This window comes from Symphalangus syndactylus, chromosome 7 (genome assembly GCF_028878055.3).
Source record: "Symphalangus syndactylus isolate Jambi chromosome 7, NHGRI_mSymSyn1-v2.1_pri, whole genome shotgun sequence".
NCBI lineage: Eukaryota > Metazoa > Chordata > Mammalia > Primates > Hylobatidae > Symphalangus > Symphalangus syndactylus.
The window spans coordinates 67,814,769-67,839,547 of record NC_072429.2 but is presented as its reverse complement, the minus strand read 5'-3'; the positions used below and the strand labels follow the sequence as shown (position 1 = coordinate 67,839,547).

The 24,779-nt window shown below is 36.7% G+C and overlaps 1 long non-coding RNA gene and 1 pseudogene across 1 annotated transcript; one reads left to right on the top strand and one right to left on the bottom strand.

Moving 5' to 3' along the window:
• Window positions 1-1,212: 1,212 nt before the first annotated feature.
• LOC134737163 (uncharacterized) lies at window positions 1,213-3,634 on the top strand. Its single transcript, XR_010121809.1, has 3 exons — window positions 1,213-1,300; window positions 1,391-1,499; window positions 3,554-3,634. It is a non-coding gene; the product is annotated as an uncharacterized lncRNA (long non-coding RNA).
• Window positions 3,635-6,585: 2,951 nt separating this feature from the next.
• LOC129485808 (phosphoserine aminotransferase-like) lies at window positions 6,586-7,782 on the bottom strand (annotated as a pseudogene).
• Between the last annotated feature and the right edge of the window lie 16,997 nt (window positions 7,783-24,779).

Genomic DNA, 24,779 nt, shown 5'->3' with positions numbered 1-24,779 from the left:
AGACCTAGGAAAATGGATAGCTAAGAAGATCCCTCCTGGGGTTGCACCAGACCTTAAAGAATAATTTCAAAGAGAGAACTTCAGAAAATAGGCCCACATCTGGGCCAGACACGGTGGCTCATACCTGTAATCCCAGCACTTTGGGAGGCTGAAGTGGGTGGATCACCTGAGGTCAGGAGTTCAAGACCAGCCTGGCTAATATGGTGAAACCCTGTCTCTACTAAAAATACAAAAATCAGTTGGGCATGTTTGTAGATGCCTGTAATCCCAGCTACTCGGGAGGCTGAGGCAAGAAAATTGCTTGAACCTGGGAGGTGGAGGTTGCAGTGAGCCAAGATGGCGCCACTGCTCTCCAGCCTGGGCAACAGAGAGAGACTCTGTCTCAAAAAAAAAAAAAAAAAAAGAGAGAGGAAAAAAAAGAAAACAGGCCCACATCTAACTGTATCAGACTGTGAAACAATGTATATTCATTGATGAATGAATTATAAAATTAGTGGCCAAAAGAATGATTAGAAACAGAAAATTTTCATAGTTTCAAAGTACTTCTTCATAAGATACTTACTAATTACAAAGGGAAAATAATAACTTTACAATGGAGAAAACTGTTGGATGACACCTTAACCAGGTAAGTCAAAGGGATATGACCCATAGGCAGTGTCACTGACCCATGTGTGTGTACTGAGATGTGTGTACTGAGAAGGAGGCAATGCTACTTTGTGGTTTTCTTGCCCCAAAATTAATAACCTGAATTTTATCATGAGGAAACATTATTAAAGCCCAGACTGAAGCTCAATCTATAAGATAACTGGCCAGTTCTCTTCAAAAGAGTAAGGAAAGACTGAGGAACGGGATCAAGTTGGGGGAGGCTGTGGAGCTAGCACATCAATGTGCAATGTTGTTTCTGAATTGGATTCTGGCCCGGGAAAAGGACGTTAGTGAACAATCAGAAATGTGTATGTGATTTTTAGACTACTTAGTAGTATCCCATTGATGTGGATTTCCTGATTATAGTAATTTTGTTGTGGTTGCATGGAAAGTGAAAATTTGGAGACACTGAGTGAGGATATAGAAAAATGCATTGTACTATTTTTGCCACTTATTTCTGTCTAAAATTTATTCAAGAAACCAGTTAAAAATATAAAAATATTTTAAAACAAACACAAATAATAAAAATAACTCTTCCCCTTCTATTAAAACAAATACACAGGCTATGACACTGCATACCCACCTGGAAGGCTGAAATGAATAAGACAAAGCTCGGTGTCTATAACTTTGTGGAGTAACTGGAACTCTCAACACAGTAAGTGGGAGGGTAAATTTATACAACCATAGTGGAAAACATTTTGGCAGTATCTACTAAAGGTTCACTTGTACCAATCTTACATTATAGGAAATCCATTCCTAGGTGTATGCCTAACACACATTTAGAAGGATGTTTATTCCAGTATTATCCAAACTCCCACAGAAAACAGGCCAAATGCTGATCAGCAGTGGAACAGGTAAGTGCAACGCGCTCCATTCACCAATGGAACATTCAGACAGCAATAACTGTAATTATACAAAACAATAGCATAAATATCCTAAACATAATGTTGAACAAAAGAGCATATACCTTGTCTTTCCATTCATATGAATTCCACATATGGGAAAAGCATACCTGTGATTCTTCAGGAGACTGTTATTTTGGGGTAGATAATGTCTGGGAGGAGGCACAGGAGGGCTGGTGTTTTCTCTTAATCTGGTGTGCTGTGAAAGTTGATTATCCGAATTGGGTCATTCTTTTTATAACCAACTAAATCAGAATCCAGGGGCCAGGAGTGAAAAGTGCTCAGGGTACATAACATTGCTTTAGAAATGTAATTGTCTAAAATTCCAGTGGCTAAAATTACTTGCTGTAAGCTGAGACCAGTTTTATCTATGGCTGCTAGGATAGTATGCTACAACTCTAGGACTGATTTTGACCACTAGTCACCCACCAATGGAGCTTGCCAACTCCCCAGAGCTCACTTAGTCCTAATGAACTTTCTCTCAGGGCCGCATGTAAACTTCATCTTTTTAAGAACACCTCCAACCTTTTTGTTCTTTAGACATACAAAATATACTTGGTCTTTATGCACACCTCAAAATGCAATTCTTTCTTCTCAAATAAAATGTTAAATTTAAAGATTCATTTGTATATTATTTTAACTTCAATATAACTTTGCAAAATTTATTAAACTGTCTTTATAATACTTTGTGTATATATATATAATATATATACACACGTATATATATATTATATATATACACACAAATATATGTTGTAATAAGTTTTGGGAGGCCGAGGTGGGCAGATCAAGAGATCAGGAGATTGAGACTATCCTGGCTAACATGGTGAAACCCCATTTCTACTAAAAATACAAAAAACTAGCTGGGCATGGTGGTGGGCCCCTGTAGTCCCAGCTGCTCGGGAGGCTGAGGCAGGAGAATGGAGTGAACCTGTGAGGCGGAACTTGCAGTGAGCTGAGATCGCGCCGCTGCGCTCCAGCCTGGGTGACAGTGTGAGACTCCGTCTCAAAAAAAAAGTTTTATTTGTTTTCTAAATATATACATATAGGATTTTCCTAAATCTTAACTTGCTTTTAAGCTATCACTTTGTCTCTCTCCTATTCGTCTCTCTGTTTCTCGCATTTATCCTTCAAACGACTGTGCTAGGTCTTCCATCTACATTATGATATTAAATCATTCAGTGCTTTCTAACGATCAGTAGCGAGCTTTTAAATTCAGTATTTGGCATTTTTTTTCTGCCTTCTGAATCTTGAAACCCTTCTTGATTACTTTACTTCTTTTTCCAGAATTCCATGTGAATGAAGCTTACTTTGCCAGGTATTCTGTTAAGCAGGAAATAAGTGTCACTAAATAACAGAAAATACACTGACTAAATCAGCATAAGGGAATGGCCAAACATTTTAGAGATGGGGGAGAAATGGAAATTGCTACAATTGACTTAAAAAGCTTTTCTTTGTCATCTCAGTCCTCATGACCTCTGTGATTGTCCTCATACCTGTGCAGCAGGGTCTTGCCTCAGGGCCTTGGCCCTGCACAGACCTCCTGGGGAAGGTGGTGCCCCCAAGAATCTTCAGGGCACCCTCACTGATCTCTCCAGGCCTCTGTGAAAAGTCAGCCTCCACCCACACCTAATAGAACGGGTCTCCTCAGCTGCTTCTTCCTTCTTGAGTTCAGCATTCCTCACCACATACGTTCTGATAGTGGTTTTTATTTGTTTATCCTCTCTAACTCCCTTTAGCATCATTAATGCCGGTATTTCCTCCTGTTCATTCACCACAGTCAGCTCACTGCTCAGAGCAGTGCCATTGAGCTATTTAGAAGGATCTCAATCAATGTCTCTTGAACTCATGGAATATTGGTTGAATGTTGATTCCTTTATACGAACTTTGTCAATTGCATGTGGAGGTGAAATATTGTATTATTACATTGAAATATCCATAAATTAAGAATTGGATTATATTAAAAGAATAAAGACAAATAATAATTGGGTGTGTTTCAATTCTAGGATGAAAAAATATCATAAAAAGAAAACCTAGTTAATAAAGGCTTTGTGGAAGAGAGAAAGTTTGAGAAGCAACATGCCAGGTAAATTAAAGTAGTATTTGCATCAAAGAGAACTAAGGTACAAGAAAATCTTATTTTTATCTGGCATATAATAAGAACAAACAATGCTGTCATTTCTGAATATTACTTCATCTTAGTAATTCATATGACATTTAATTATTAGCTCATAAATACACATAAATTCCCATTCAAAGAGATGTGAATGGATGATATGTTAACTTTGTTTTACACCTGAGCAAATTAAAAGAGAGACTAGAAATGACATAGCCAAGGTCAAACAACAATTTATGATTAAACTTGGAGTAGGACCCAGAAATTCCAATTTTTCTGAATTGTCACATCATCCTTAATGGCATGCACTCATTCTTTCTCTATTGTAGACTTTGTCTGCCAATAATTTATTTTTGTTTATGTGTTTACAAAAATGCCACCAACATATAGTTAGGATCAGTCATTTCTTTGGATTTAGTCAAAAATTTTAAATTATTCAATTAGAATTGGTGGTTCATACTTCCCTAAAATTAAGTTTAGCATTCATTGACTTTTCAATCATTTTAAAATTCGCAAATATCTTTCAGCTTATTCTTTAAAGAAAATTTTAGGTAAAGAAACTCACGAATTGAACTTGAAATCTCACCACAGCTACTTCTATTCATATTCCAAAGTGAGGAAGGGCATATAGTATTTTTGAGATTAAAAGAAGAGATAACTTGCTCAAGGTCATGTAAGAAATGGTCAGGCCAGTATTTGATTTCTATCCTGAATGATTCCAAAGCTCTTGACTTTTCATCTTGCTGTGCTTTTCCTTAGAAGAGATTGAATACTCCAGCCTAGAGAATATTCAAGTCCAACTAAAATGGCACTAACATATTACCCCAGTATGCCCACATTTGGACAAGATGCCTTGAGCATCTTTTCATGCCAGAAAGCAAGAAAGTACTTCAAAAATGAAAAGAGAAAGAAAATGATGAAGGTAGGGGCCACAGTAGTCAACTAAAAGATGGCCAAAAAATGGAACAAGTTAATCACCAAAAAAAAAAAAAGTACTATAACCAAAGTATAAAATAAAATTCATGTATATATACTGATATAAATAAATGATTGAATAAATAATATATGTGAGAAAGAAGACAAGTTTCCTGTACAGAAGAATTCCAAATAATTAATGTAAATGTTTTAGTTTCAAAGAGGAAGAGCATAACCCCCTATCCCTTAAGAGTAAGCATAATAGCTTTCTTCTATAGGGTATGGTATGAAAAGGATGGGATGAGGAAAAGCCACTTCACAGTGGAAAAACCTGACAAACACTACCTCAGCTAGGAGACCAAGCTCCATGTATCAGTGGTAAGTCACACCGATAGTGTATACCCTTGAGATAACGTGATGAGAATGACATTTTACCTCAAAGGTTTTGTTTCTGTGAACCAAACCCCTAACTCAGGTCTAATCACGAGAAAAACATCAGACAAACCCCAATCGAAGGACAAAATACCTCACCAGTACTTCTCAAAATTATCACTGTTAATGTCAGATTAAACAAGGAAAGTCTGAGAAACTGTCACAACACATCAAAGAAGTATTTGATGATACTTCCTTGTATCATCGAAGAAGTATTTGATGATACTTCCTTGTATCATCGGAGAAGTATTTGATGATACTTCCTTGTATCATCGAAGAAGTATTTGATGATACTTCCTTGTATCATCGAAGAAGTATTTGATGATACTTCCTTGTATCATCAAAGAAGACAAGGTAAATAAATGAAATATGGTATCATGAATGAGATCCTGGAATAGAAAAAGCATATTAGGTAAAAACCAACACAATCTGAATAGCTGAGACAAATGAACCCTTGTAATAAAAGATGTCAGTAATACTGGAAACTAGATGTGGGGTACACGGGAACAGTTTGTACTATCCTTGCAACATTTCTGTCTATCTGAAAATGTTCTGAAAATTTTTTTAGATGTTTTAGGACTTTAATGTTCTTCACATATTCAACATAAAATACTGACAATAGATAAACAATACGGGAAAGACTTTTCAGCAAATTATCACTCTCGTCATTAAACATTACAAAGAAAACAGTCAAGAAAAGAAAGGATAAGGTAATTTAACAGAAGTGTTTAGTTTAATGGCGTAATTAAAAAACAACCAACCAATCAACTTTCTCTTCTACCTATGGAAATAACAGTAAAAATGAATCAAGAACTTGTAGATCTTTTTCATAAAACAGCTTAAAAAGAGGAAGGGGAAGACTAGGGAGGGGGTGCAACTATTGCTAATGGAATGCTGTGATGCACAAGGTCAAGGATTTAATAAATTCTAAAAGTCTCTACATGTATCAGTGATAACCATATTATTAGAAATATAAATGCATAGAAATATAAAGCATATGGTATTAACAACAGACCTTGCTAATATAAACATAGATAAAGTATGTCACTTCTCTTGTAATAACAGTATAAACATCGATCTACAGTTTGCCCTTTGCCTGGTACTCTTAAACCGCTACTCCAATGGTCAATGTTGACCTTGAATCAAAAGCCGCTGAACCCAGGAGACCCCACAGATATCTAGTTTTGGCACCTAGAGGGCCCCATCTACCCTCTATGCTGTGTGTTCCCATGACTCCCGAAATACTTAATTGCAACTTGCATTATTATATCCACAGGCAAGTTTTAAATCTAACTAGAAAAAGTAGCAGCAAAGGCAAAATAAGCTGGAATTTGTTAGAAAAGCAATGAGAAGATTTTTGAAAATGCTTCCAGTTCAGATAAGAATTAAGGTGAACATTAGTTCACACCAGCTTTGCAGAGCTGTAGATGTTCTGCTGTTGTTCTTTCAAAAAAGAAGAATCTATAATAACATGTTCATTTGAGAAAAATACTGTGTTTGTTAACTTTTTGTAGCCATCTCCAAGTTACTTTAAACTTTGTATGTTGTTTAATAACACAGTATATCCTGGTTAGGATGTGTTCATAGCTGACGCATCTCCAAAAAATTTTTCATGAAGGCGGCCAACTTCTGAACATCTTCAATTGTGACAGAATTGTACAGGGAGGCCTGGATGCCTCCCACAGACCTGTGCCCTTTCAAGGACAACATATTGAGTTCAAAAGGTTTATCGAGAAATCTTTTTACTAAAGCATCATCTCCTTTGACATCGCCAATGCAGAATGGAATATTCATCTTGCTTCTATTTTGGGGCTCCACTGGACGTATGTAGAATCCTTGAGAATTATCAGTAATCTCATAAATCATTTGGGATTTGATGGAGCTAAGCTTCTCCATGGCAGCAGCACCTCCATTGTTTTTAATCCATTCCAGGACCAAGCCCATGATGTAGATGCTGAAACATGGAGGCGTGTTGTACAAGGAGCTGTTTCCAGCCTGCACCTTGCATTCCAGGACTGAGGTTGACTCTCGGAGGGCAAACCCCAGTTGGTCATCACGGACAATCACCACGGTGACCCCAGCAGAGCCAACATTCTTCTGGGCACCAGAAAAAATCACATCAAACTTGGAAACATCCACTGGCTTGGACAGGAAGTTTGAGAACATGTCACAAACCAGCACTGCTCCTTTGACATCGGGTATAAAGTCAAACTCCACGCCATGCACCATCCCATTTGCACAATAATACACGTAGGAGGCATCTGGGTTGAGGCTCCAGGTGCTTGGATCTGGAATTTAGGTATAACTTCCAAGTTTAGAGTGAACAATATTTATAGTCCCAAATTTCTTTGCTTCTTCTACAGCCTTAGCTGACCAAGCTCCTGTCACCACATAGTCCACACTCCTTCCTGCTTTCAAGCCAATCAGCTTTAACGGGACAGCACTGAACTGGCTCGACCCACCTCCTTGCACAAAAATCACCTCTTAGTTGTCTGGAACAGCTAGCAATTCCCGCACAAGATTCTCTGCATTGTTAATAATCTTGATAAAATTTGACGACCTGTGACTCATTTCAAGAATACTAATGCCAATTCCTTTGTAGTCTAATAAGTCCTTTTGTATCTCTAACAACCCTGAGTGTGGCAGCTTGGCTGGACCAGGCCCAAAGTTGACCACCTACCCCGGGGCGTCCATGCTGCAGCAGTGTAGGTGGTGAGTCAGCCAAGGAGGACTGAGCATGTGAACTGCGAGCGTTCCTGGCGTCTGCGGTGCGAGTCTGCCTGTTATGAAATTAAAAAAAAAAAAAAAAAAAAACTTAAAAGTGTGCATAAAACACATACTTATGTATAGGATCAAATGATATTCAACAATTTATAAATATTACATAAATGATTTATTTTAACAACTCAATGGTGGGTGCTATCATCATCTCCATTCCATTCCCCAGATGAAAAAACTGGGTCTCAGGGATGCTCTGTAATTTGCCCAAGATCAGAGAGCTCAGGCACATGTCCAGTATTTGAAACTGTCTAGCCTTGATCTCAGGTCTGTATCCTTCAACCGTATAGTGTGCTGTTTTTGGTATATAAAACTTTTATCCAGCCTAATTTCTGAATTTTCATTTTTTCTTTATGAAAGTATTTTACTATTTAGAGTAAAATACATTTTAATTCTATTCATTTTATACTTAAGGAAGTTTGTCTCAAGGCTTTATAACCATATTTTAGTTTTGTTGTAAACAGGAAATGACAAACAATGAATTTGATGTCTGACAATATTCAAAAGACTTGGAAGAAACAGCTTATAAAGCAGCTGTTTGATTGCCTAAGGTAAAACTCATAGAATGATCAGATTCTTTCCTGTAAGATTTACTTAGGAATGAAATAATGCTAGGGAAAAATAAGTATGGGCAATGAAATACAAATTAAGAATCAAAATGAAAAGCATAATAATTTAAACACCTTGATGTTTTTTAATTGCCATATAAAAAGAAGACATTGACTAGGTTGTGTGTGGGGGGAGGGGGTGTGACTTTAAGAAACAGCAGGACTGCCATTTCTCCCAACTGGGGGACAATGGCTAGTGAATATACAGGGCACTGACACTGATGCCATCAACCAAAAGCTTTCCTTAAGGCATATTCATCTGGCCCATCCCTAAGGTTACAAAATATTTCATACTCATGGTACATGGGAGATGGCAAACTGTTATTAAAATGTCAAATATCCTCCTAAAGAGGAAAAGTTTTGAAGACAAATCAAGAATGAAAACCATTTGTAAATCAGGGTTTTTTGTTTGTTTGTTTTTCTATGAAGTGTCTTTCGTAGCTTAAGGAAGGAGAGTATTTCAGTTCAGGATGAAAAATCTGAAGCATAGTGACAGAACGTAACAATTATTCATTCACTGAGAGGCAAAATAATCATTTTTAATATAAATGTTGAGACGTGTGAAAGTAAAATCTATTCCTCTAGAAAGTATGTAGAAACACGTAGAGCTTATATATAAACAAAATACATTATCATTCCTTATATTAGTTTGAGGTTGGTAATTTTACAAAACAGACCTACTTTTTAGAGGAGAAAGTGATTAAATTGTGCCTTCTTTTCTTTCTTTTCCTTCCTTCCTTCCTTCTTTCTCTCTTTCTCTCTCTCTTCTTTCTTTGTTTCTTCTTCTTTCTTTTTCTCTCCTTCTCTCTCTCTCTTTTTTTTTTTTTTCTGACAGAATTTCACTCTATTGCCCAGGCTAAAGTGCAGTGGTGTGATCTCAGCTCACTGCAACCTCCACCTCCTGGGTTCAAGCGATTCTCCTGCCTCAGCCTCCCATGCCACCACGCCTGGCTAATTTTTGTATTTTCAGTAGAGATGGGGTTTCACCATGTTGGCCAGGCTGGTCTCGAACTCCTGACCTCAAGTGATCCACCCACTTCAGCCTCCCAAAGTGCTGGGATTATAGGCATGAGCCACTACACCCAGCCAAATTGTGCTTTCTTTAAAATATATACTTCATAACTTTTTAAATTTGGAAACCAGTAGATTTCATATCAGGGCAGGCTTATCAAGACGCTCAAATAACTTAGAATGAGAAGACTTCCCCTCTGGCAATATTTCCCAACCTTGCTCAGAGATTAATACTTTAATCCTGGTATTGTTTGATTAATTATGCAATCCATATTCCTTACCAATTAGTCTCTATTCTAAGAAGATTTTCACTTAGTAGTTAACAAACAACTTTATTAAATGACATGCCTTAAATATGACTTCTCTGTGTCTGGATGTTTACTGTAACCCTAATTAACATTAACTTTCTAAAAATTTTGGACTAGATTAGACATTTTTTACTGACACTTGAAATTCTTATAGTGCTATTCTTAATTCAATAAATCTCAGTGTCAAGGAAACACCTAATATATGAAAACAAATAAGATAAATGTAGTGCATAAAGCATCAACAATAGCCCACATGGAACCCACATGTATGCCCACATGGAGCCATCATTTAAAATTTATTATAGATTCCATGTGGATTTCCATGCTTTTAAAACACAGCCCCTGAGAGCAGAGGCCTAGATTGTGGAATCTTCATACAGTTAAGTGTTTTCTACATGATAAAATTTGCTTCAGTCAGATGGATAAGAATAAAATTTGGCAATTTAAATGTTAAAGGATTTTGAAGAAAGTAAGCCTTCTTCTTTCAAGGGACTTTCTTTTAACACTCCTTACCATTTTTCTTGCCCCCACCCTGTACATCCTTCCAAAACATAACATAGAATAAAGATATTATTTTTACTTTGTCTATTTGCTTTATTTTCACCAGGTCTTATAAGAAATAAAAACAATTATTTCATATAACATAATTTATGGCATCCTAATATGTGCCAGGGCCTCTTCTATCTGCTGGGAATAGAATGCATAAATGGATAACAATGTTCAAAACATATTTGTTTAGTAATCCAGTTTCCATTTTGACTCTCCTAGTCTAGTCACTTTTTCTTTAAGGACAGGGAGCTTCAGGCTCCAAAACCCAGTGTGACCAAATGTCAAACAAGTGCTTCCCACTGCCTTCTAATACTTTCATTTGCTGTCACAAAAGTCAGCTATTTCCCCTGCAAGACCCAGCTCCTCTGGGAGGACTTCCTGGTCTCTGATCCCATTTCCAATAAAGTGGACTAGTTGGTCTTGTTAGTATGCAGATACGGAGCATGCATTTGCTTAAAATGCCTCTTTTCCCTAAAAGTGTTATGTTAGCAAATTTCAAACCTACCTAGAGAAAAGCCACAAGAACAGCCCAATGAACACCCATATAAACTTCACCTAGATACATAATTGTAAACATTCTGCATATTTGCCTATCTATTCATATCTGTCTCTTAACATTAGATTGTCAGCTCCCTTAAAATAATGTCTGAGTATTTCTTTAATGATCTCTTATGGTTAATTTTATGTTACAACTTAGCCAGGCTATGGTGCCCAGTTGTTTGGTCAAAGACCAGTCTAGATGTTGCTGTGTATGTATGTTTTTAACATTTCAATCATTAGTTACTGATTCACTACCTTGGATAAAGCAGATTAACCTCCATAATGTGGGTGGGCCACATCCAATCAATTGAAGACCTTAAGAGAAAAAACTAAGGGTAACTGAGGGAGAAGGAATTCTCATGTGACATAGAAATGCTGCCCAATTTTCCAGCTTGCCAGCCTTCAGAATTAATACTAAAAATTATAACATCAACACTTAACTTCATCTTCAGCCTGCCTTGCTGATCTTGAGCTTGCTAGCTTCAACCTCACAATCATGTAAGAGAATTTCTTAAACTCCTCTTAAAAAAACACACACACACACATATACACACACACATATATACACACACACACATATATACACACCACATATATACACACACACATGTGAGAGAGAGAGAACCTCTAAATGTATCCTTCATATAACTATATGTGTCCTGTAGTTTCTTACTAATATAATCTATACATCATTAATATATTCTCAACAGGTAGCAGAGTTCTGCGTACATATTAGAAATATGCTAGAGATGGTAATGGGTATTAAAGGAATGTGTTTTGAAGAAACTAGACTTAATTTCCTCAAGGTCCTTCACTATTTGTCTCAATTATTTGCTTACTTTTCCATGGTCATTTTGCTCCTACATTTTGCTTCCCCCATTTTTCATAAATGTTTGCTTCAAAACTAGATTTGAGGAATAACTATTTAAGGTTTCTTTTATTTTGTATGCTGGATAAAAGACATACCAGAAATCTGTACACACAGAAACAAAAGTAATAGAACAGTAATAAGGTACTGAGAAAGCTAATCCATCTTCAACAGCAGTATGACAGAAAGTATTCGGTTTCATTGATTCACTATGGTGACATAGTCTGAATCAGCACCCAAGCCCAAACATGGGCACCAAGTAATCAAAGCATGCAATGAGGATATGGGCACCAGATGGAAATTGAAAACAAAAGATAAAAATGCCTCAAAAAGAAAGGAAGTGTAGAAGGATTCTGGGATGATGGCAAAGTAGGAAAGATCAAGTATCCACCTTCCTGCCTAGACAACAGTTGTACTTTCAAAATGTATTAGAAGTAAGTATTTTGGAAATCTGAAGTCTATCCCATGTCTTTCAACTTCCAGAGGAAGGCTTAAATAGTAAATTGTGTTTAATTTTGGTCCATTACAGCTCTGAGCACAGTAACAAGTACCTAGTCCCGACACAAGCCCCACAGCATGAAGCAATGAACATGTTCCTGGAGCAGCTTGTATACAGCTAGCAGGAGCCAGGGTGGGCAATAAGGACCCTTTTCTCCAAATATCAGGGATCTGTCTTATGATTTCTCATTGCTGCTTCTGATCACAGAGGCACAAATGAAGAGGTGGGCAGGCATCCTTGCATCTCCCTCCCTACTCTTACGAGCCTCTTCCCATAGGGCTGAAGTGACTTCCAGAGGATTTAAAGGCCAGCATATTTTTTTAAAATTTCATCATTTCTTTTCTTTTCTTATTGCATTTCCCCCTGTTTTTTCCCATTTTAGGAGCCACACATCAAAACCTAGGGTGTTAAAAAGCAACAGAAGAAATTAAGAAGTCACTGTGCATGCCCAGGGAAGGGCATAGGCTCAGAAAGACCAAAGACGAAATTAAGTTTATATGTCAGGCTGATCTCTGACACAGAAATAGCTGTCAATAGTCAAAAAACAAAAACAAAAATAAACAAACCTTGAGGAAAGGGTAGTCCTATTTCCAGAGAGTTATCACATTATTTGATTCAAATGTCTAGTTTTTAACCAAAAAAATCACCAGGCATATGTCTTAATCTGCTAAGGCTGCCATAACAAAATGCCATATACTGGGTGACTTAAGCAACAAACAATTGTTTCTCACAGTTCTGGAGGCTAGAAGTCTGAGATCAGAGTGCCAGCATAGTTGAGTTCTTGGTGAGGGCTCTTTTCATGGTTTGCAGTGGAATGCCTGCTTGCTGTATCATCACATGGTAGAGAGAGAGATCTCTCATGTATCTTTCTCTTTATATAAGGATGTTAATCTCACCATTAAGGGCCCAAGTTTCATGCTCTAATCTAACCCTAATCACCTCCTAAAGGCCTCACCTCCAAATAATATCCCATTGAAGAGTAGAGTTTCAACATACGAATTATGGGGGGACACAAATATTCAGTCTATAGCAGTATACAAAGAAACAGAAAATAAGGCCCATTCCAAGGAAAATCAAGCAATTAATCAACAAAAACTATCTTTGAGAATGACCAGATGTAGGAATGTGGGATTAATAAATAGAGACTTTAAAACAACTATCTCGAAGAACTAAAGGAAGATGTGGAGAAAGTCAAGAAAACAATTTATCAACAAAATGGAAACATCAATTTAAAAAAAAATAGACAGCCTAAAAAGACACAAATAAGAAATTTTGGAGCTGAAAATACAAGAAATTAAAAAAAAAAAACAACTCACTGACTAGAGAGATTCAAATGCAGATTTGAGCAAGCAGAAGAAAGAAATAACAAAATTCAAGATAAAATAATTAAAATTGACTTTGATGAAAAGAAAGAAAAAAGACTAAAGAACTGTGAAAAGAGCCTAAGGGACATGTGATACCCTACAGTGGACCAACATATGCACTGTAGGAGTTTCAACAGGAGAAAAGAGAGACAAAGGGGCAGAGAGAATATTTAAAGAAATAATAGCCAAAAACTTCCCAAATTAGATGAAAGATATGAACATAAGTATGCAGGAAGCTTAGTGAACTCCAAGTAAGATGAACTAAAAGAGATCCACACCATGACACATTATAATTGAATTGTTGAAAGACAAAGAGAGAAAGTTTTGAGAGAGTTTGAAAGAAATAAGAGAGAAGCAATTTATTATATACAAAGTATCCTCAATCAGATTATGAGCAGATTTTTCATTAGAAACTTTGGAAGCCAGAAATATTGAGGCCAATATATTCAAAGTACTAAAGAGAAAAAACAAGGCAAAACCAAACCTGTCAGCCAAAAATCCTATATCTGACAAAACTATCCTTCAAAAGTGAGGAAAAATTAAGACATTCCCAGATAAATAAAAGTGAAGGAGTTCATCACTACTAGACCTGCCCCACAAGAAATACTAAAAGAAATCCTGGAGGTTGAAATAAAAATATAGTGGAAAGTAATTTAAAGCTTTACAAAAAAATTAAAATTTCAGTAACGGTAAAGGCATCAGCATTTTATTAAAGCTATTGTTAATTGACTTTGGTTTGTTACTCCACTTTTTTTCCTACATAATTTAAGAAAAAATTTTAAATTATTAGTGTAAAAACTAGTGTTATTGTAACTTTATTAATCCACACTTTTTCTATATAACTTTAGATACTAATACATTAAAAATGTTTTTAGACTCATCATGTATAAAGATGTAATTTTATGACATCAATAACTGAAAGAGGGTGGGAATAACTATACAGGAGTTTATATTGTGTATGTTATTGAAGTTAAGCTATTGAAAATTCAAATTAGACTTATAATTTTAGTATGTTAAATGTAATCCCATAGAAACTACAAAGAAAATAACTATAGAATTTGCACATAAAAAATGAGGACAGAATTAAAACATTTCACTGCAAAAAAATCAACTTAACACAAAAGAAATTAGTAGTGCAAGAAATGAGGGACAAAAAATCTATAAAATATGTAGTAAACAAATAGTAAATGACATAAATTCTTCATTATCAGTAATGACTTTAATTGTCAATGAATTAAACTCTTCAATCAAAGGACAGAGATTGGAAGAATAAACTTTTTTTGAAAAGCATGATCTAACCATATATGCCTATAAGAGACTCACTTTAGATCCAAAGACACAAATAGATTGAAAATGAACAGATCAGGAAAACTATTTCATATAAATAGCAACCAAAGAGAGTAGGGCTGACTATAGTAATATCAGACAAAATCAACTTTAAATCAAAGACGATTACAAGAGAGAAATAAAAACATCATATATTAATAAAAGTTTCAGTACAACAAGAATATATAACAATTATAAGCATATACATCCCTATTAACAGGCCATCAAAATATATGAAGCAAAAATTTACAGATTGAGGGAGAAATAGATCTGGAGAAATAGAGACTTTTATACCCCACTCTCAGTAGTGGATAGAACAAACAGATGGAACATAAGTAAGGAAGTAGAGGACCTAGAACAATAAACTAATTAGACCTAACGGATGTATACAGGACACTCTAACAGACATTTTTCTCAAGTGAACATGGGACATTTTACACGAAGACCATATCTATCTATCTAGGCCACAAATGAAGTCTCAATGGAATTAAAAAGATAGCTATCATACAAAATATCTTCTATGGCCACAACAGGATAAAGTTAGAAATAAATAGCAGGAGAATAATTGAAAAATTCACAAATTCATAGAAAATAAGCAACACATTCTTAATCAATGAATCAAAGAAGAAATAACAAGGGAAGTTAGAAAATACTTACAAATGAATGAAAATGAAAACACAACATAGAAAAACTTATAGGACAGAGCAGGAGTGGTTGCTATGGAGGAAATTTACAGCTGTAAACACTTAAGCATTTTTCACAATAGTAAAACATGGAAGCATTAAACAGATGAATTGAAAAGAAAATGTGGTATATCCATATAATGGAATATTATTCAACCTTTAAAAGGCAGAAAATTTGGAAGCATGCCACAACATAGGTGAATCTTGAGGACAGGATGCTATATGAAATGAGTCACAAAAAGACATATACTGTACAATTCCACTAATATAAGGTACCTAAAAAAGTGTAATTTATAGAGACAGAGAGTGGAATTGTACTTATTAGGGGTTGAAGGAAGGGGGAAATGGGGTATTTTTATTTAATGGGCAAAGAGTTTCAGTTTTGCAAGGTGAAAGAGCCCTGGAGATGGACAGTGGGGATGGATGCAAAACAATTTTAAATTATATAATTCAGTGGCATTAAGTACATTCATACTTAATGTATACATGTACTTAATACCACTTAATTGTATATATGTGCTTAATACCACTGAATTGTATACTTTAAAATGTTTGAAATTGTATACTTTATGTTATGTGTATTTTACAGGAATCAAAAACATTTTATTAAAGTGATAAAGAAAAAAGGAAGAAAAGGAGGAAGGAAGAAAGAAAGGAAAGAAAGGGGGGAGGAAGGAATAAAAGGAGCAAAGAAGTGAGAGAGGGAGGAAGGAAGGAAGGAAAAAAGGAAGTGAGGAAGGAAGGGAGAGAGGAACGAAGGAAGGAAGGAAGGAAGGAGAGAAGGAAGGAAGGAAGGAAAAAACGGAGGGAGGGAGAAAAGGAGGGAGGGAGGAATGGAGGGAGGAAGGAATAAAGGAACAAAGGGAGGGAGGAAGGAAAAAAGGAAGGGAAGAAGGAAGGAAGGAAAAAGGGAAGGAAGGAAGGGAGGGAGGGAGGAAGGAAGGAAGCAAGGAACAAAGGAAGGAAGCAAGGAACAAAGGAAGGAAGGAAGGAAACAAAAGGAAGAGCAAGCAGAATGGACTGATTAAATTAAGGTTCTCAAGCAAGTAATGCCTGAGATCAAAGTTAGAAAGACTGGGGAATCATCCACCTGAGAACTTCAGGCAGATTAGATGAGTATGCATCAAAATGTCTTTTTATTCTTGATGTTCTTTCTTAGATTCTGCTCCTCTGTTAGGTTTTGCTAACACACTGTCTAGGATAAATATATTTTTAAGGGCCTGGGAGGCAGGCAGGGAAACAGATTCCAAAATACAGAAACAGAACTGCAACACAACAACAAAAAAAGTTAATATATATTTAATTAAATATCTACACACTATTTTGTGATGTCAACTATTTAACTGCAATTCAATTGAACTCTTAAACAGTAGCACATAAATTACAGTTGAATATGGAATGGCCCTACTTTAAATAATTTGGTAACATGGGGATGAGCCTTTTAAGAGAAAGAGAATCAAAGGCCTACAAAAATATTTTGGTTTTACTCCAACTCAGAGACTAACATTCCTGGGCTTGATCCTGCTGCTTTTCTGTAGGTTTTTACAAATCTAGCTCCTTTTAAATAGAAATAAAATAAAAATAAAAAAGATGGGAAAATAATACTTTATTTTAAGCTACACAAATCAGGGTAGGGTTTTTGCTTAACATAAATTTCTAGATCCATTTGTGTTCCTTCAAACTGTGTAAAATACCTTAAAGTGTAAATTCCACATTTTTCACATTAACTTTAAACCTTTAAAAATGCCCTTTGTGTAGAAAATCCATGGGTAAAGTGGAGAGAGAAATCAGTTTGTCTTGTTTCCTGAGTTCCCAGATGGAAGCAAACGAAAGGGAGCACAGGATGAAGTGGCCACCATTGTACACGCACAGGTAAAAACGAATCCAGGAAGGTAGTGGATGAATGTGGTGCTGATTGCCCAGCAGGACAAGCAATTTTGTTTTATTTGATAGTGTGTACAGAATGTACTTGCCTTTGAAATGTTTTTAAATTTTTGGCAGCTGACGCTTCTGTTTCGTGCTTCTAATCCCAAGCATTTGAATACGACATTATTTAAGCATGGGAGCCAAGATAAAATAGGCATCTTTGGGATGAAAATTAGCCAGCTGCCAGGAAATAAGGGTTTTGCAATAAACAACTGAGATTGCTGTCCCTTGCCCAGCCTGGAGACTTCTCAGCAAGCCCAGGAAGCATCTGTCCTGCATCTCCTGAGAATGTTCCTTCCATGCAGAGCGACCATCGCTGACCTCTTTGTGGAAAGGCGATAAAGCCAACTTACAAGCCTAACATTGTTCACGTCCTTTGTGGTAAAAATGTTAAGATTTCAGTCACACTTGTATCAACGAAAAGCATAGCATTTAACATCACTATTGTAACTTCATTGTTAAATAAACCAATTGTATTAAAGTTGAAATAATAAAACGAATAAAGTAACACGAAGTGTCAGTGAAATTGTGTGATATCTGTCAAGGTAGTTTAGAAACTATAAATCATTAAAATATTTCCTCAATACCTATCCTACCATTAAAAGTGATTTTTCTATTTTGATAGAATCAAAAGCATAAATGGCATAAGCCTTGGATTTTGGTTTCAATACTATTGTTTTGTATTGCATCTATAACCATCATAGATTGACAGTCACAGGTAGAATAAGCCATCACCTTTGAGGACCATCACAATAGAGTATAAAAAATAGCTAAAAAAAATAGCTCAATGAGAAGGATAAAGAAATATTACTCAAATAGCAGCATTAAGGGCTTTTACATATAATATTAAATAACCTTTAAAATAAACAGAAAATTTTCTAATTTATTGACACGATTTCATAGAAGTGTTACACATGATAACCTAGAACTGGAAAAAGCACAAATGTTCATCAATAGATGAACAGACAAACAATCTGTGCTATAAATATAAAATAGAATAATACTCTTCAGCACCAAATGGGAATGAACTAGTGATTCACATGTGCATGGACAGAACCCAAAACATAATGCTTAGTGAAATAGACCAGACCCAAATACTACAAACTGTGATTTCATTTACAAATGATGATTTCATTTACATGAAGTTCTAGAATAGATAAAAGTAATCCATAGTGACAGAATGCAGATCAGTGTTTGCTTGGGGTGAAGAGTGAGGGTTAATTTCAGAGAGACCCAGGGGACATTTGTGGTGATGCAAATGTTTAGTATCTTAATGGTGGTGCTAGTTTTGTGAGTGTATATATTTATATTGCTATGGGTAATTGCATGTTTAAGTAGTTAGATAAACAGTTGGCTTTGTACTTTTCAATGAATTTTAAAGCCCATTTCTTCCCAGAGCTACACGGTTCAATACAATAGGCACAGCCACATGGGGCTACTTAATTTAAATGTAAGTAGCTAAAATTAAATAAAAGTTCAAATTTAGTTTCTGAGTTGTCCTTGCTGCATTTCATACATCCAATAGCCCTATGTGGCTAGGAGTTATCATATAAGCTAGTGCAATATAGAATAGTTTCAACATTGCAGAAATTTCCACTGGACAGTGCCAGTTTAGAACATACATGAAGACTTTTCAAAATGTATTTCACTGTAAAATTATCATCACTGAATTGTGTATCCAAGCTCAACATTTGGGTAATGATGTTCTAGACTGTTGATTGCATCCTTTTTACACATCTGAGAATTGATTCTAGGTATAATGTCATATAAAGTGAACTTCTTATTTCAAATATTTTGTCTTAAATCTTGTATTACCCAATTCAGTGTATAAATTATTTCTGTATAATGATACATTTACCAATGCTCAGTCTGACTGCTTCCCTCTCATTTGTGACACAATAAGACTTTTAAGGCAAGACAATTCCCTGGATGTTCAATACCAGCTGACAGAGTCAAGAGCTGGTGTACAGAACCAAGTCCAGCCTAGTTTCCCTTCCAGTTTATTACAATTCCAAAGAGCCTCTGACCTACGTAGAAGATGCCAATTACATCAACCACAGTGGGTGAAAAAGAACAGAAAATAAGTTATTTATTGAGAAAAAGAATGAATGAATAAATGATGAATTCCTATAGTGTGTTGATTAAAGTTATCTGAGATATGTGCTAAGTTCCAAAGATGATCTTGAGAAAATCTTTGTTAAAATCCTGTAATAAAGAGGTGGAAGCTTTTCCAACTTTACAAACACAAAGATATAGGGAACCTATAAAAGCTTTTTTTATGGAAAACATGAAACTAAGAAAACTTCCACAAGTTGGAGGAAACAATACTAGATTTTCCCAGGAAAACTCTTATCCTTGAATTTAAGCTGAGCTACTAATCAATATTTAAGCATGCATAGCATTGCAAGTTCAAAGTAACATGACTTCTGGCTTTTACGAATGTATAACTATAATTAATACAATCCAATATTTAAAAATGTGTTCAGGTTTAAAAGGAATATTTCAGTTTAAACGATATTTTCACAACTTGGTCATTCATCATATGGTATGCAATGCCTGTTGCTTACAGGTAGCTTTGACAGTCTATCAGATAATAACACATGTATCTTTTGTATGTTTTGTTAATGCTTAAGTTAATCTTGATGTAGTCCAAATTAGAAATCTTGAAAACATAGAACTTCAGAAGAAAACATGACATTTTCAGGTTAGACTCATACTATTTGAAAAATGTTAACCAAAACTCAATTATGCAGATCAAAGCAAAGACAGCTCAGATGGGGGCGGTGGCTCAGGCTTGTAATCCCAGCACTTTGGGAGGCTAAGGCAGGTGGATCACGAGGTCAAGAGATCACAACCATCATGACCAACATGGTGAAAACCCATCTGTACTAAAAATACAAAAGTTAGCTGGGCGTGGTGGTGCGTGCCTGTAGTCCTAGCTACTCAGGGGGCTGAGGCAGAAGAATCACTTGAACCCAGGAGGTGGAGGTTGCAGTGAGCCAAGATGGCGCCACTGTACTCCAGCCTGGTGACAGAGTAAGACTCCTCAAAAAAAAAAGCAAAGACAGCTCTACATACACTTGAAATAGAAATAGTTGCCACAGCAAAAAATTCATGGTTCATAAATATGCTTTTTAAAATATTATAGTATATAGATATATAAATTTTTAATGTGCAAATTTTTAATGTGCCTATGCTTTTCATTATTAAGAATTTGTAAATTATAATATGTTTAGTTAACACATTTTTGGGAAGCAATTATTTATTGCATTGTATTGTCCTAGATCTTGAGGAAGACACCCAGTAAATAATAGAAATCTTTTTTTAGAGGCACTTGAACTTCAGTTGGCAATGATTTAGAGGTAGTTTGCACCTAGATGGTTAAGGATTGCTTATGATGTATTTTCATCAATATGTCATGTCTTTCATAAATATTATTTTAATATTTTCTACTTAATAATTAGAAAATGAAAAGCTTGTTACTTCTTGTTTAAAAAGCAAATCTCTAATCCTTCATGGAATTCAAATCTTATTATTAAAATTATATTTGCTAAAGTAAACTGGATTCTGGGTGACCCCAGCCCTGTACTGATCAGAGCAGGGAGGAGAAGAGCTCATCCCTGTCGCCTCCATCTCTGCACAATGATGTCCGACATCCTAAGATTTTATAACTTCGTTTCTTTCCAGCAGCCTGGGCTTACTGTGCTTCCACAATGTGGAGAGCTGGATAAAGTAAAATGCCATTCAATAAGTATCATGCCTCTGAGTATTGTAAGGGTTAATTCAATTGTGACATGATAAGAACAAAATAACCAGAGATTAGAGAATTTCAGAACTTTGTTTTCAACACAGTGCAAATTTAATATTTAATCTACAATCAATATTATTTCAAAAACCACAGAGGCTTATCCCCCTGGGGCATGAAGTCCTTTCACATGGAGACTGTGTTCTTCTTCTGATGGCTGTCACGGATGAACTCCGACTGTAACACACCATTTAATAGTATCTGAAAAGGGATTTCAAGAGACAGCTCGGCCATTGGAAATATCACTGGCTTAGTAACTTTTATGGTGATTTAATCATACAGGCTTGTTGACAATGTTTACGTACCAAAGTATTGAAGACTGACATCAGGCCGCTCTGTCAGAAGTCAGCCTAAAGTTGAGGCACGTTTGCTGATGCCAAACACTGCCTGTCTAAATAACGAGATTTCCAAACCTATGACTGAGAGTTAGGCTTGATGATTAAAAGTTGTTTATGAAAATTCCTCTTGTCAGATACATTCATTGTCTTTTCACTAAATTCAGTATTACATGAAAGTGTTTTGGAATATTCTGCCAGTAACCCTGCAAAAATTCCAAATTCTTGTTTAGACACCATCTTTGCAGTAAAAGTTAGACAGTACACATTACAGGAAAGTTTTATGGAAGTTTTTTTCCGTGCTGCCATTGTTACTTCATTCAATAACTTAGATTTTTAAGTCTATGAAGAGGAGTTCCATGTTTCAAAGTGTTAACCTTGCCTAACACAGTGTTCCACGATAAAGCAAGTCTCTTCACAGCATTGTCCATTGTCTAGGAGCATCAGCCTCACCTGGGTCTTCAGAAAGTCAAATTCTCAGGTCCCGACATAGATAAACTGAATTAGAAAATGTTTGAGCATAACAATATGTGTTTTTGCAAGCCCTGCAGGTAGGATGACTCATTATGATTGTGAGGCCCGCTTACCTGTGAGAACCTCTGGACTACGGCACCATAAGAGCTTCAGGGTACTGTGATCTACCTAAAGATGGAGTCTCTCTGTGACAAGGCACCCTATGCACCATTTCTGAACATCTCCAGAAACATGGAACTCAGCACCCCAAAAGTAACTCATTGAGTCTTCAGAGTTCTTAGAAATGGTAAAAAGCATCTTCTGATTAGAAGTCAAAAATCTTTAAAATCCAAGTGATAGCAGTTTCCACACTTAGGTGCTTAATCCTAAACAATATGTTCTGAATTTTAGTTTAAAATAATGAGCAAACACATCATTTTATGCAAATTGTATTTCTCGTATCTGAAATAATTTCTCCAGTTAGTCAAAATTCCCTTTTAAAATGTGTTAGAAATTCACTCTATTAAATTGCAAGTGAATTCTCGTCCTCACACTTGACATATATGAGGCCTTAGAAAATAATAGTCCTAGTGCCTCCACAGGAAGTGTGGAAGGCGGTGCCACTTTGTAAGTCATCTCTGAAAGCCAGTCTTGACTCACTGACATTAGTCATTGGTTGAAGCATTTCAAGCAGCATTCCTCCTCCCTGCTGTTGTTACTGACAAAGGGTGTTTTTTGTTTGTTTACTTGTTTGTTTTTGTTTTATTTGTTTTTGAGATGGAGTCTCGCTCTGTTGCCCAGGCTGGTGTGCAGTGGCACGATCTTGGCTCATTTCAACCTCCGCCTCCTGGGTTCAAGTGATTCTCCTGCCTCAGCCTCCCAAGGAGCTGATATTAGAGGCCCACACCACCATGCCTGGCTAATTTTTGCACTTTTAGTAGTAACGGCTTTTCACCATGTTGGCCAGGACAGTCTCGAACTCTTGATCTCAAGTGATCTGCCCACCTTGGCCTCTCAAATTGCTGGGATTACAGGTATGAGCCACCATGCCCAGCCTGACAAAGAGTTTTAAAAATTGAAATAATAATGTTTTAAATAATTTACTGGCATCAAAAGCTTTAGAATAAATAATGCTTTTACTGGTTCACAGGCAAGTATACCTTGATGCACAGGAAAAATTAGTTGGAAATCCAAAACCATAAAAATAAAAATGATGATTAAACTTAGGTGCCTTTTTAAACCCAAGAGTGAGTGGGACCCCGAGTGAGCAGGGGCTGGCAGACTGGCAAGTCCACCAAGAAGCCCCTTGGTGAGTTACTGTCACTGCTTCTGCATGAAATTCTTTTCTTCACCAGGATTTTATTGTCCAGTCTATGAATATGAATTTTACATACAACAATAAAAGGAACCATAAATAGAAAAACATTTCTATAAGCAAAACAAATGGAAGTAATTTAAATATATGCCTACTTGATAGAATATTTTGCTGTCCTTAAAAGGCACACGGGGAAGTAACAGACACTCGCTTTTGACCACACTTGAGTCAAGGTCTTCTGACTCCTTTCTCACTAGGCCTGACCTTGGGCTTACCTCACTGTCCTTGTAGAATCCAGTCTGAGCAAGAATCCTGCTAACATCCCTCACCCTTAGTATGTAACCTCCTTCCATATCCTATCACCTTGGTCTGGCTGCAGCAAGGAGTCTGTTGAGTGGGGCTGACAAGAATCCCCCTTGAGTGATGACCCCTTTTGGTAATTTTCCACCCACTGACCCTACTCTGCTCCTTGGCTGTAAATCCCCACTTGTCGTTGTCTTCAGAGTTCAGCTCACTTTCTCTCCTCCACTGCAGGACCCCATTGCAGTTTCCCTGCTTATTGTGACGCTGCTCCTTGAATGAAGTCCACCTGACCACCTTTAACAATGCCATAAATAATGTCTCCAACAGTCATAGTGCTGTGGCTCAGCTAGAATTGGATTCATCACAGGCCCACCTCTGGCCCTGGGCCTCTCACCCAGGACCCGAGTGTTCACCTTTGAAGCCTTGGTCTTCACACCTGACTGATTTATCCATTGATGAATCTAACTCCTGAGCCAGTCCTCTGGGTGATGGCCCCTGAATGGATGCAGTGAGAACGGATTTGATTCTCAACTCTGTGTGCTCTGGAGCAGTATCCGAGTCCAGTCCCAGGATTTTGGAAAGGCACCTGCTCGGCTGGAGGTCTTTCCTTTGGGCTCTTTGCTCAGAGTGGGGTTATATGCATTCCCCAACTCCTAGACCTGGTCTTGGTGAGGAAAATTCTTCCTGGGTAACTTTTCTCTCAAGAAGAAATTACTCCCAGTGTCCCTCTCCCTGGGCTGGAAGATTGTCCTGTTTTTTTGTGTGTGTCTTGAGTGGGGATCCACTGTCCAATGCCTAGGTTGACTTTATTTTTCCTGGCTTCTCTAGAACGTCTGCTGGCTATACACTCCTCCATTTCTATCCTCTTCATTTCTTGTTGGGATAATATTGCTGAGCAACTTCACTGGGCTTTTTGGGAAACTTAAGGTCTCCCCAGACTGGCTCCCCTGGAACCTCTCCTTCCTGTGTTTCCTCTCCTCCTTTCTCCTCTAATCGCCTTTAATCATCCCTTCCATTCCCTTGAATCCTTCCAGGTGCCCTCAAAACCCCTGCCTACTTCATTTCTCCATCCACTCCTGCCAGACCTTTCCCTACCTC